This window comes from Myotis brandtii, unplaced genomic scaffold (assembly GCF_000412655.1).
Source record: "Myotis brandtii unplaced genomic scaffold, ASM41265v1 scaffold847, whole genome shotgun sequence".
Lineage (NCBI taxonomy): Eukaryota > Metazoa > Chordata > Mammalia > Chiroptera > Vespertilionidae > Myotis > Myotis brandtii.
Genome location: NW_005371441.1, coordinates 177,870 through 188,681, shown reverse-complemented (window position 1 = coordinate 188,681; position 10,812 = coordinate 177,870). Strand labels below are relative to the sequence as shown.

The following is a 10,812-nucleotide window of genomic DNA, read 5'->3' as shown; positions in this document are numbered from 1 at the left end:
CAACCATTTAAGACTTGTATGCATGCATATAAGCATAACCAATGGACACAAGACACTGGGGTGTAGGGGAGGCCGGGGAAAAGTCAAGGGGGAAAATAAAAAGGAGATATATGTACTACTCTTTGTAATATTTTAAGCAATAAAACAAAATTAAAAAACACACACACACAAAAAAACCCACCATTTAATGCATTATGTCATCAAGTGATTAATGAAACAGAATAACAAATGTATTTGACACTACAAAATAGAACTCTCTTATCATCTTCTTTTGATGTGCATTACCTAGATCATGTATATTATATTACATATAATATATATTATTACATATAATATATATATTATATGTAATAATATATATATTATATGTAATATAATAGATCATGTATATTATATTACATATACATTCCATTATATTAAAATCCGTACTAGTTAGGACTGAAAAGACCCTTGGAGATCTTCTATGCCAGGGGTTTTCAGATTGTATTAACCTACAAGCTTTAAAACTTGCTTAGAGTGAGCAGCCTGTAACAAATACAAAATCTATGTCCTGGCAGGTCGCTCAGTTGGTTAGAGCATGGTCCGGAGACACCAAGGTTGCTGGTTTGATCCCTGGTCAGGGCACATGCAAGAATCAACCAATGAATGCATAAGTAGACAGAACAACAAATTGATGTTTCTTTCTCTCTCCCTTTCTCTCTTGCGGGGGGGGGGGGGGCGGGGGATGGAAATCACGGCTCTCAGGTAGAACATCTGCAGTTCTAAGGGATGGGTGAACATCTGTCACTCCTGTGCTGTCTAGCTCTGGTGGGCTAATTGCACGCTAACACAGAGGCAAAGTCAGCCCGGAGGTGGATGGCCTGGTTCATACCTGACACCTCTCTGGAGCCATGTTGGTACAGTGGCTGCTTTTAAGAAAACTGTAGAAACTTCTCCAAGGGAGCTGTGATTGCTACTGAGGTTGCAGAACTCAGATGGAGGAGGGCACTTCCTCTCCCGTTCCCCCACCCACCCCCGCAGGCCTAGGAGATAAGATAAATGGCATTTCCTCTTTCGAGCTGCATACATTCTATGCTCTGTTCCTGATCCTTTGCCTTTGGGGATTACAACCCATTCAGTTTGCAGGGTTCAGTGTTTTCAATTTCGTGTATGTTGGTTAGTACAGTTAAAGCAAAGAAGTGCTTCTAAAGAGGTGATTTTCTGCCTTCTCTCTGAGCAGAGAGTAAAACCAGAGAAAAGGAGAAGTAACTATTTTGGAGAAGGTGAGTGGAGTGGGCAAGGGCCCCCCTAGAAAGGTCCTCCGCGTTTCCCCCTATTTCTTTCCCGAGCTGTATGGAAACATCAGTTCCTCCCCTGGGCCTCCAAAAGTATCTTTCGGTTGGGGGGGATTCCAGAGTGGAACCCGAAACGCACGGGTCACTAGAAACTACTAGCGCAAGTTAGAGCCAAAGAGGCCTGGCAAGGCAGGGGTGCGTGGAGTCGGGCTCTCTCTAAAATCAATACATAAAGAAAAATTTAAAAAATCTATGGAATTGGGCCCTAGACATCAAAGGCTTGAAAATTCATTAGGTAATTCCATGTGCAGCCTAGTATAAAAACAAGTGGTCTAGGCCTGTGATCCTCAAACTTGACTATGCATAAGAATCACCAGCAGAGTTTGCTAAAACATGGATTCCTGGTCCTTACTCCCAGAGAATCTAATTCATTTGACCTGAGATTGGGTCTGAAATTTTTCAAAATCCCAAGTGCCATGGACTAAATTATCCACCCGCACCCCCACCCCCACCCCTGCCCCAATTCATAGGTTGAAGCCCTAACCCCCAAGGTGACTGTATTTGGAGATAGGGCTTTTAGGAGGGAAAGTTACATGAGGTAGTAAGGGTGGGGTCACAATCCAATAGGACTAGAAGCCTTATAAGAAGAAAAAGAGAAAGTTCTGTCTCTTCCTACATGTGCATGCACCAAGGAAAGGCCACGTGAGGACACAGCAAGAAGACAGGAAGAGAGTTCTCACTAGAAACTGAAATCAGCTGGCACCTTGATCTTGAACTTTCCAGCCTCCAGAACTTCTGTTGTTGAAGCCACCCAGTCTATGGTATTTTGTTGTGGCAGCCTGAGCTGACTAATATACCGAGTAATGCTGATGCTGGTGGTCCATAGACCACATTTTGAATACCACTTGCCCACATCCCCCAGAAACTCTGTGTTAGTTTGTCTGGGGGCAGTGCAGGGCATTATTATTTTTTAACATTTCCTGAGTGATTCTAATGTATAACCAGAATTCCACTGATCAAGGCCATTTTCTTCAACTTACAGCTGAGGACATTGAGACTTATAAGTGATTTGTCCAAGCTACCATGAATGCTATTGCTGAATTTTCCAAGTTTAGTCTACGGCTGTACCACCCTGAACGCGCCCGATCTCATCTGAATTTTCCAAGTTTATAGGAGAAAAAAAAATTCTTCTGGGGTCACACTACTAGTATGTGAAAGACTTAGTCCTAGAACACAGCACTCTCGATGTCCAGTCTTAACCCATTTGTTTTCCCCAAACAACATTAAAATTGGTTTAATTCAGGCAGATTCACTTTACATGACTTACCATTATAGTACAACCCAAGAATGCTGTATTCTATATTCTGTGTCTGCTTCATAACAGTTGCTATTTGTTACAACATGCATAATGACTCATCTGAAGGTGAAATTTATATGTATAGATACCAATATGTATCTACACACACACTCACACACACACACACACACACACACATACATAAATACTGCTATCTAGTATTATCCTTTTTGTATAATAGCAGGAAACATAGAAAATTGATTCATGCTATAAAAATGCAAATTTGCCTGGCTGATGTAGCTCAGTGGTTAAGCATCGATCCATGAAATAAGAGGTCACAACTTCAGGTTATTCCTGGGTTGCGGGCTTGATCTCCAATAGGGGACATGCACAAGGCAGCCGATCGATGATGTTTTTTCTCATTGATGTTTCCATCTCTCTATCCCTTTCCCTTCCTCTTTTTCTAAATAAAAATTTTTAAAAATCAATAAAAATATATTTTAAAAAATGCAAATTTGTTAAGACTTTTGAATGCCTTAAAAACCCCAAGTATCCTATATAATAAAAGCCTAATATGCTAAGTGTCCAGTTGTCTGGCCAACCAATCAAAGCATAATATGCTAATGATATGCTAAGGGCGCTCAACTGCTCGCTATGACGTGCATTGACCATCAGGGGGCAGATGCTCCGGTTAGCTTGCTGCTGGGGTCCAGCTGATCGGGACTGAGCGAGATGGGTTGGACATTCCCTGGAGCCTTCCTGCGGTCCCTCCCTGGCTGGCCAACCTCCTGCATCCCTCCCCAACCCTGATCATGCAACGTGGGGTCCCTCAGTCTGGCCTGTGCCCTCTCACAATATGGCTCAACGCAGGAGCTGCCCCCTGGTGGTCAGTGTGCTCCCACAGGGGGAGCGCTGCTCAGCCAGAATCCGGGCTCATGGCTGGCAAGTGCAGTGGCAGTGGCAGGAGCCTCTCCTGCCTCCGCGGCAGTGCTAAGGATGTCTGACTGATGGCTTACGTCTGCTTCCCATCAGTCGGACATCCCCCAAGGGCTCCTGGACTGCAAGAGGGCACAGGCCGGGCTATGGGACACTCCTCCCCGCCCCCCGAATGCATGAATTTCATGTCCAGGGCCTCTAGTAATGAAGATAAGTGATTCAAGATGGGTAAAGCTTATTGAATATTTCACCTTAAGGATAGGAGATTGGTTAGGTAGCAACTATAAGTTGTGGTGATGAGCTAGCTTACTTTGTCCACATGCCAGTGGAAAATGATGAGTAAACCTACATCATCAAGTTTAACAGTGCTAAATGAAAGCTATCATCCCAGTCACATTTGATTTCCTCAAAATATAAAACTTATTTCTCCTTATGCATTGACATTTTGTTAATGGAAAGAATGCATCTTTGCATTTTTCTATAAATTGCCACAATTCATGTAAAATATGAGAATCCCAAAAGAAGAAGTCGGTTTAACTTTCTTGGCCAATGATGCAGATGGAGAAGTGGGAAAAAGGAAGTTTGGCTAGGAACTAGGAGATGACTTCTCGTCCCACCTCTACCAGTAATTAGCCGCAGGAACTGGTAACAATCATCACCTATGTTAACCCTGGTTTCTTTGTAAAATGAAAGGGTTGGCTTATAATTATTCCAAGTTTCCTTCTACTTTTTTTGCAAAGATGGTAAGTGCTTCTAAGGAATGCTGTTTTTCGTTTAGACTGTAGTCGGGCTTTTAAATTCTGTTATTTTAGCATTTTAAAAAATTACCCATGTTTTCCATTTGGCCATGAGGAGTGAAAAAGACTATCTAAAAATGTCACTATTTTTTAAAATAATGAAAATTAAAGTACAGAAGAAAGAAGAATCTGTATTCTTTGGCATTAGGTTAGAAAAAGAAACCGAACAATGTCATTGGATTACAAATTTAGATTTAATATCAGCAAAGTGTCAATTATTCCTCATCTAAAATATGCTATAAATGCAAAACGGCTAAGATTTTCTTTTCTTGATACAGCTAATCTCATCAGCAGAAGAAAAAGTCCAAATAGACTGGCTGTTAAATGTTTTATTGAAATTCATTACTTATATGATATTTGGCAGCAGAACATGGAGTGAACCATTAACTACAATCTGCAAGCAACTTAACTAGTTCAGGCAATACTGAAATCAAGTATTACTTCCCTAAACTGCATATCTAAGAAAAGTACCTAGAAATAAATATATTAGTGAACTGGTGTAAATGAAAACCAATCTTCATAATATTTTATATAATTATTAAACCAGTACAAACATAGTACCTGAACCTAATGCTTCATTTGGTTCAAGAGCTTGCTTAGTAACATGCCTATAGAGCCAGGGTTCCTAAAGTTTCCGTTTATTGCAATCATAGGGCTTTGCACACCCCAGCTATTATTGATTGGCATAGGCTACAGCCTGAGCATCAGAAGTTCTAAAAGCTCTTCCCAGATGCTTCTAATGGCCAGCAAGGTTTAGGAACCACGGCTGTGGAATATTGGTTCTAACTGGCTGCACACTGGAATCACCTGGTATTTGAAAGCACATGGGTTACTTGAAGCTCATTCTGGAAAGAATTAAATCAGAATTTCTGAGACATTGGTGTGTTCTAGGTACTCCCCAGGTAATGCTAACATGCAGCCAGGGATTAGAATTACCACGACAGAATATTGCTGGAGCAACTCCTTATCTCCTCCTAAATAAATTAGCATATAATCCCATAAGGAGTAGCTTCAAACTAGTGCCCACCCGGTGTAACCTCTACTTTTAGCAGGGTTGTGATTGAGTGGGGTGCATGAAAAGAGAAGTTGTGCTATTTCTTGAACTAGCAGACCATAATAGCACATGGACATTGGGAAATCAGATTCCTGGGCCATGAACTTATCCTTTGAACCTTCTTCATACAATTCTTCATTAATTGTACTTTTCTGGAAAAAGCCAGAGTTTGGTAAAAAGGGGAGGATTAAATGTTATGGGTTCACTCAGCGAGATAGACCACCGACTCAGAATTTAAATTTAAGAGCCTTTATTAAGCTGGCCAGCTGACTACAGTTACAGCACCCTGCCGAAGCAGAGGCTGAACTGCAGCGCTGACTGCAAGAGTTACAGCATTTTTATTTGCAAAAACCACAAAGTTACAAAGCCTTGTTTACACAATTAGTTCCCGACACAGTATAGCATCATTACCTTCCTATCTATGTGTTTTAGGAACAGAGAGTACAGCATATTGAGAAGGGGCCATGAGACCATATCTCAAGGCCTGGCCTGATGTCAGTACCTTCCTATCTATGTGTTTTAGGAACAGACAGCACAGCGCGCCCCGTCTGGCCGAAGTGCCAGATATGCAGCCCAGTACATTAAATACTAGTCAAGCACCTATTATAAAGAGTCACCAGATTAAATTAAGCCTCAATAAACATTCATTTTCTAAACTCCTCAGTGATGTCTACAGTTCTTTACAGTTCTCAAAAACCATGTTTAAGAAAATATTAAATGCTTAAAGTCCTTTCGGGTCATTTCATAACTCCAAGGAAAAGAATGAGCTTCTAATTTCATTCATTTGTGTGGCAAATATCAGTAATCATTTTTGTATTAAATATCAATAATCATTCAGAGAATCGTGCTGTAATTTGGTAGGTGTATGGGACATCTTGGGTAGTTTAAATCAGGAGGTGATATAAAAATTATCCATTTCAAAAGTCAATCTGGAATGGTGAATAACTTTTACCTGAGGCCAGGACACTCACATTGCAAGTGGGGCTTTAGATAATGAAAAGCCAGGATAGGCTGAAGGGTTTAATGGAAAGAGCCTGGATTTGATATAAAAAAACTTAATCAGCCCTAACCGGTTTGGCTCAGTGGATAGAGGGTCAGCCTGCGGACTGAAAGGTCCCAGGTTTGATTCTGGTCAAGGGCATGTACCTTGGTTGCAGACACATCCCCAGTGGGAGGTGTGCAGGAGGCAGCTGATCGATGTTTCTCTCTCATCGATGTTTCTAACTCTCTATCCCTCTCCCTTCCTCTCTGTAAAAAATCAATAAAATATATTTTAAAAAAAACTTAATCATATGTGGTCTGAGCCATTTATACCTTGGGAAATTTGCTTCAACTTTCTTAGCCCCCGTTTTCTCATGCGTCAAATGTAATACCAACATGAGTGCCCGTGAGGACAAAATGGAACACACATGGAAGTGCCTGGCACACTTAATGATCTGTTAGAAGATTGTGAGGCCAGGAATTATATACCCGAAGAAGAATTATATGTAAAAACCTCAAATTGTGACTGGGGTGGAGAAGGTGCAACTCAGTTATGATTAGGAATGTAGGTAAATGTTACCTTTTGCTTGTTTGTTTTTCTTTAATGGAGGTAACACTGGTTTATAACACATGTTTCAGGTGTACAACATTATAATTCCACATCTGTATATACTACAGTGTACTCACCACCTAAGATCTAGTTTCCATCGTCACCATACAAATTACCCCTTTATCCATTTCACTCTTCCCGCACCCTCTTCTCTTCTGGTAACCACCAAGCTGTTGAGTTGGTTTTGCTTATGTTTTAAGATTCCACATCTGAGTGAAATCATATGGTATTTGTTTTTATCCATCTAACTTATTTCACTTAGCATAATACCCTCAAGTTCCAATCCTGTTGTCTCCTTTGGTTTTAGTGATGAAAGTGTGACTCATCTAGAAATGAAGCAGTAGCAGAACAGCCTAGGTCATGGAGGAAAGCAGGCCAGCCCTGGGAGAGTGGGGAAGGCAGCAGGCCTGAGCAAGGGGGGTTGGAGAAGCCTCCGTGGATATCTGGCCAGAGCTGAATGCCCAGAAAGGGAAAGGGAAGCAGAAAGAGATTATCACCGAGTAAGTACAAGGAAAGGGCTTGAGACAAACCAACATGATCATTCCTCTCCAGTGACTCAAGGATGAACCTTTTAGGTGAGGGTAAGTGGTTATTTACAAATGGACTAATTTGGCTTGAGAACTGAAGCAGTTGTTCAGTCATGGACCAGCTGGCTGGTTAGGAAAACCTAAAGGGCAAATTTGAGTTTAATTTAATGAATTATAATTAAACAAGAGAACAGAAACCATGTATTTGTAACATCCATGTAAGACTGGGCTCCGTTAAGCTAGAGCCAAAAATAAACTAAGGACAACAAATATATATAATTTGTTTTGTTTTGTTTTTGTTCAGGTAAGAAGAACACAGGAAAGAGGCCACTACTAGTACTTGGGAGAAGCAGACAAACCAGAATTTCTTTTTTTCTTCTTCTTCTCTTCTTTATCATGAAAAGACGACCATTTCAATGGAAAGAATGAAATGAACTTTGCAAGAGTTAATTGAAAATTAAGCAAAAAACTTGTAGGAAAATATCCTATTTCCTAAAGCTTAACTTCTTTTGCCTAGAATAACTACCTCTCAGCAAAGACAGTTTATATATTTAGGACTTTCATCTAGAATCAGCACCAAAGGCTATGAACACTCAAAGACTAGAGATGGACAAGGGCGTTTTCAAAAAAGAGCAGCTTGATTCTTGAAACCAAGACAAGGGTCTTTTCACATATCCGGAGCAAAATTAATAACCCTATTATTAAAGTAATATCTGGGCACTTGGAAAAGGAAGAAGAAATTCAGAAGTTAATGAGAATTCACCAAGTAGTCATTTTCTTTTTTGACAACACCAGCAAAGTAAACTTACTGGATGGTCAAAGCACATCTGCTGTTTGGGATTCTATCTGGGAGGAAGCGGTCGATTTTTCCTAATCCTTCCACCTGAGTAAGGGTGGTATACCTTCTTCGAATTTCCACAAATATGCCCTGCACTCAAAGCATATAGAGGCTGCTCTGGAACAAGTAATGAAAATATGACTTAGTAACACATTGGGTCCTCATTGTCAGCTGCTAATTCAATTTCAGATAGCCAGGAAGGCACCTGAGAATGAGAACGTGAGTGATGACATGGCATACAGACCAAATTTACAGAAGACATGAAATTGGGAGTTAGAATGACTCATTCACATCAATGATATCCAATGCCAACTGACTTAGCACAACAGAATTTTAATAGATTAGTATGTTAAATGCTCAACACAAGTTGTAACGTGTAGGTTGAGAACGTGTATTTTGTAACAGTTGTAGAAAACACTTTACTGCTTGAGAGTTTTAGTAAATTGTAATATAGGAGTCAATAGGGTAATATTACTGTCATAATAGCTACCAGGATTTACTTGGGGAAATAACAGTAATTAGAACAAAGCCATTAACAATCTTTTTACTGTGTGTTCTTTGGGTAAAACCTGAATTAAATTCTCGGGATCAGATTTTCAGAGGGATGATGGCAAAGTAAACCACCTTCCAAGGGCTTTCAGAAAGGATGAGGAAAAGCTGATGGAGTTGTAGGTACCCAGGTGAATTGAAGCACTTTTCCTGTGGAATCAAGGCTAGTTGCATCTTGGAAGACTCCAGAGGGCAAAATTGCCGATCTTTGAGGCCTGCTACGCAGGGGACATTTTACAAGAGGTGGATATTATGCAGATTTCCAGGTCAATTGAAGGCAAAACTGAGAGTAAAGGAGCAAATGCCAGTGGGTACCACTGCCTCCTTTGAAGAGTTCTCAATATACTGGTTGCACTTGGGAAGAGCATTGAAAATGCTGATGCTTAAACTCTAGCCCTAGAGATTCTGACTTATTGGTCTGGTGTGGGGCCTCTATTAAAAAGTATTTTTCTGCCTGGCCTGCGTGGCTCAGTGGTTGAGTGTCGACCTATGAACCAGGAGGTGATGGCTCAATTCCCCGTCAGGGCACATGCCTGGTTTGGGAGCTTGATCCCCAGTGTGGGACGTGCAGGAGGCAGCTGATTGATGATTCTCTGTCATCACTGACGTTTCCATTTCTCTCTCCCTCTCCTTTACTCTCTGAAATCAGTTTTTTTAAAAAAGTATTTTATCAAAGCTCTCCTGCTGATTTGATGTTCCAGGTTGAGGAATCACTGAGGAGAGGGATAGAGAGTTTAGAAACATCGATGAGAGAAACACCGATCAGCTGCCTCCTGCACACTCCCCACTGGGGATGTGCCCGCAACCAAGGTACATGCCCTTGAATTGAACCTGGGACCTTTGAGTCCGCAGGCCGATGCTCTATCCGCTGAGCCAAACCGGTTAGGGCATCACTGATATTTCTATTTCTCTCTCCCTCTCCGTTACTCTCTGAAATCAGTTTTTTTTAAAAAAGTATTTTATCAAAGCTCTCCTGCTGATTTGATGTTCCAGGTTGAGGAATCACTGAACTAGATGACTACTTGTTGAGAGGATAAATAAAAGAGATGTTTTTTCTCAAGTCTCTTCCTAATTTGAAAAGATAAATGGAAAGTAACACTTATGGGTTACATACCACAGCTAGGCACTTTCACAATTAGTTGTCTCTAATACTTGAATGAATACATGAAAATTCCTTAGCCCCGTGTCTGGCATGAAGTAACTCTCAGATATAAGCTATTTTTATTGCATCCTCTTTATAACTGTTCTAGGAAGGTATTATACATCTAAATTACAGATAAGTGAACTGAGGCTTTGAAGTTAGTTTTCCAAGGCCCCTAGTAGAAAACTGCAAAATAAGGACTGAAACCAGAATTAAAATCTAGTTCTAAATTCTAGAGCCCCTCCTCCTTTCTTCTACAGGCCAACTCTGAAACATTTGGAAGTTTATGTAAATCAGTGGTTTACCTGTGTAAACATTTCAAAAATCTAATTAAACCACTTCCTCTTGACCTGTTTGTAAGGAATGTCTCTTCAAATGCAATTTTTTTGAGTAAGAGAAGCATAAAAGTAGACATCCACATTTTTTTTCTAATGTGGCCTAATTAATGGAAACTCCTCTGTAGGTCTGGGGAAACTCAGGATAGGGGGTGGCCCTTTCGACTTCCTCAAAACACTTTGAAGCAAAGTGGGGGGGGGGGCGGGGGATGGAAATCACGGCTCTCAGGTAGAACATCTGCAGTTCTAAGGGATGGGTGAACATCTGTCACTCCTGTGCTGTCTAGCTCTGGTGGGCTAATTGCACGCTAACACAGAGGCAAAGTCAGCCCGGAGGTGGATGGCCTGGTTCATACCTGACACCTCTCTGGAGCCATGTTGGTACAGTGGCTGCTTTTAAGAAAACTGTAGAAACTTCTCCAAGGGAGCTGTGATTGCTACTGAGGTTGCAGAACTCAGATGGAGGAGGGCAC

General features: G+C 41.0%; 1 protein-coding gene across 1 annotated transcript in view; it reads left to right on the top strand.

Moving 5' to 3' along the window:
• Positions 1–1,074: 1,074 nt before the first annotated feature.
• DSE (dermatan sulfate epimerase) overlaps positions 1,075–10,812 on the top strand; it is a 66,440-nt gene continuing 56,702 nt past the window's right edge. Inside the window, exon 1 of the mRNA XM_005884685.2 lies at positions 1,075–1,262. The gene's annotated coding sequence lies outside the window, so the exon portion shown is untranslated. The remainder of the gene's footprint in view (positions 1,263–10,812) is intronic.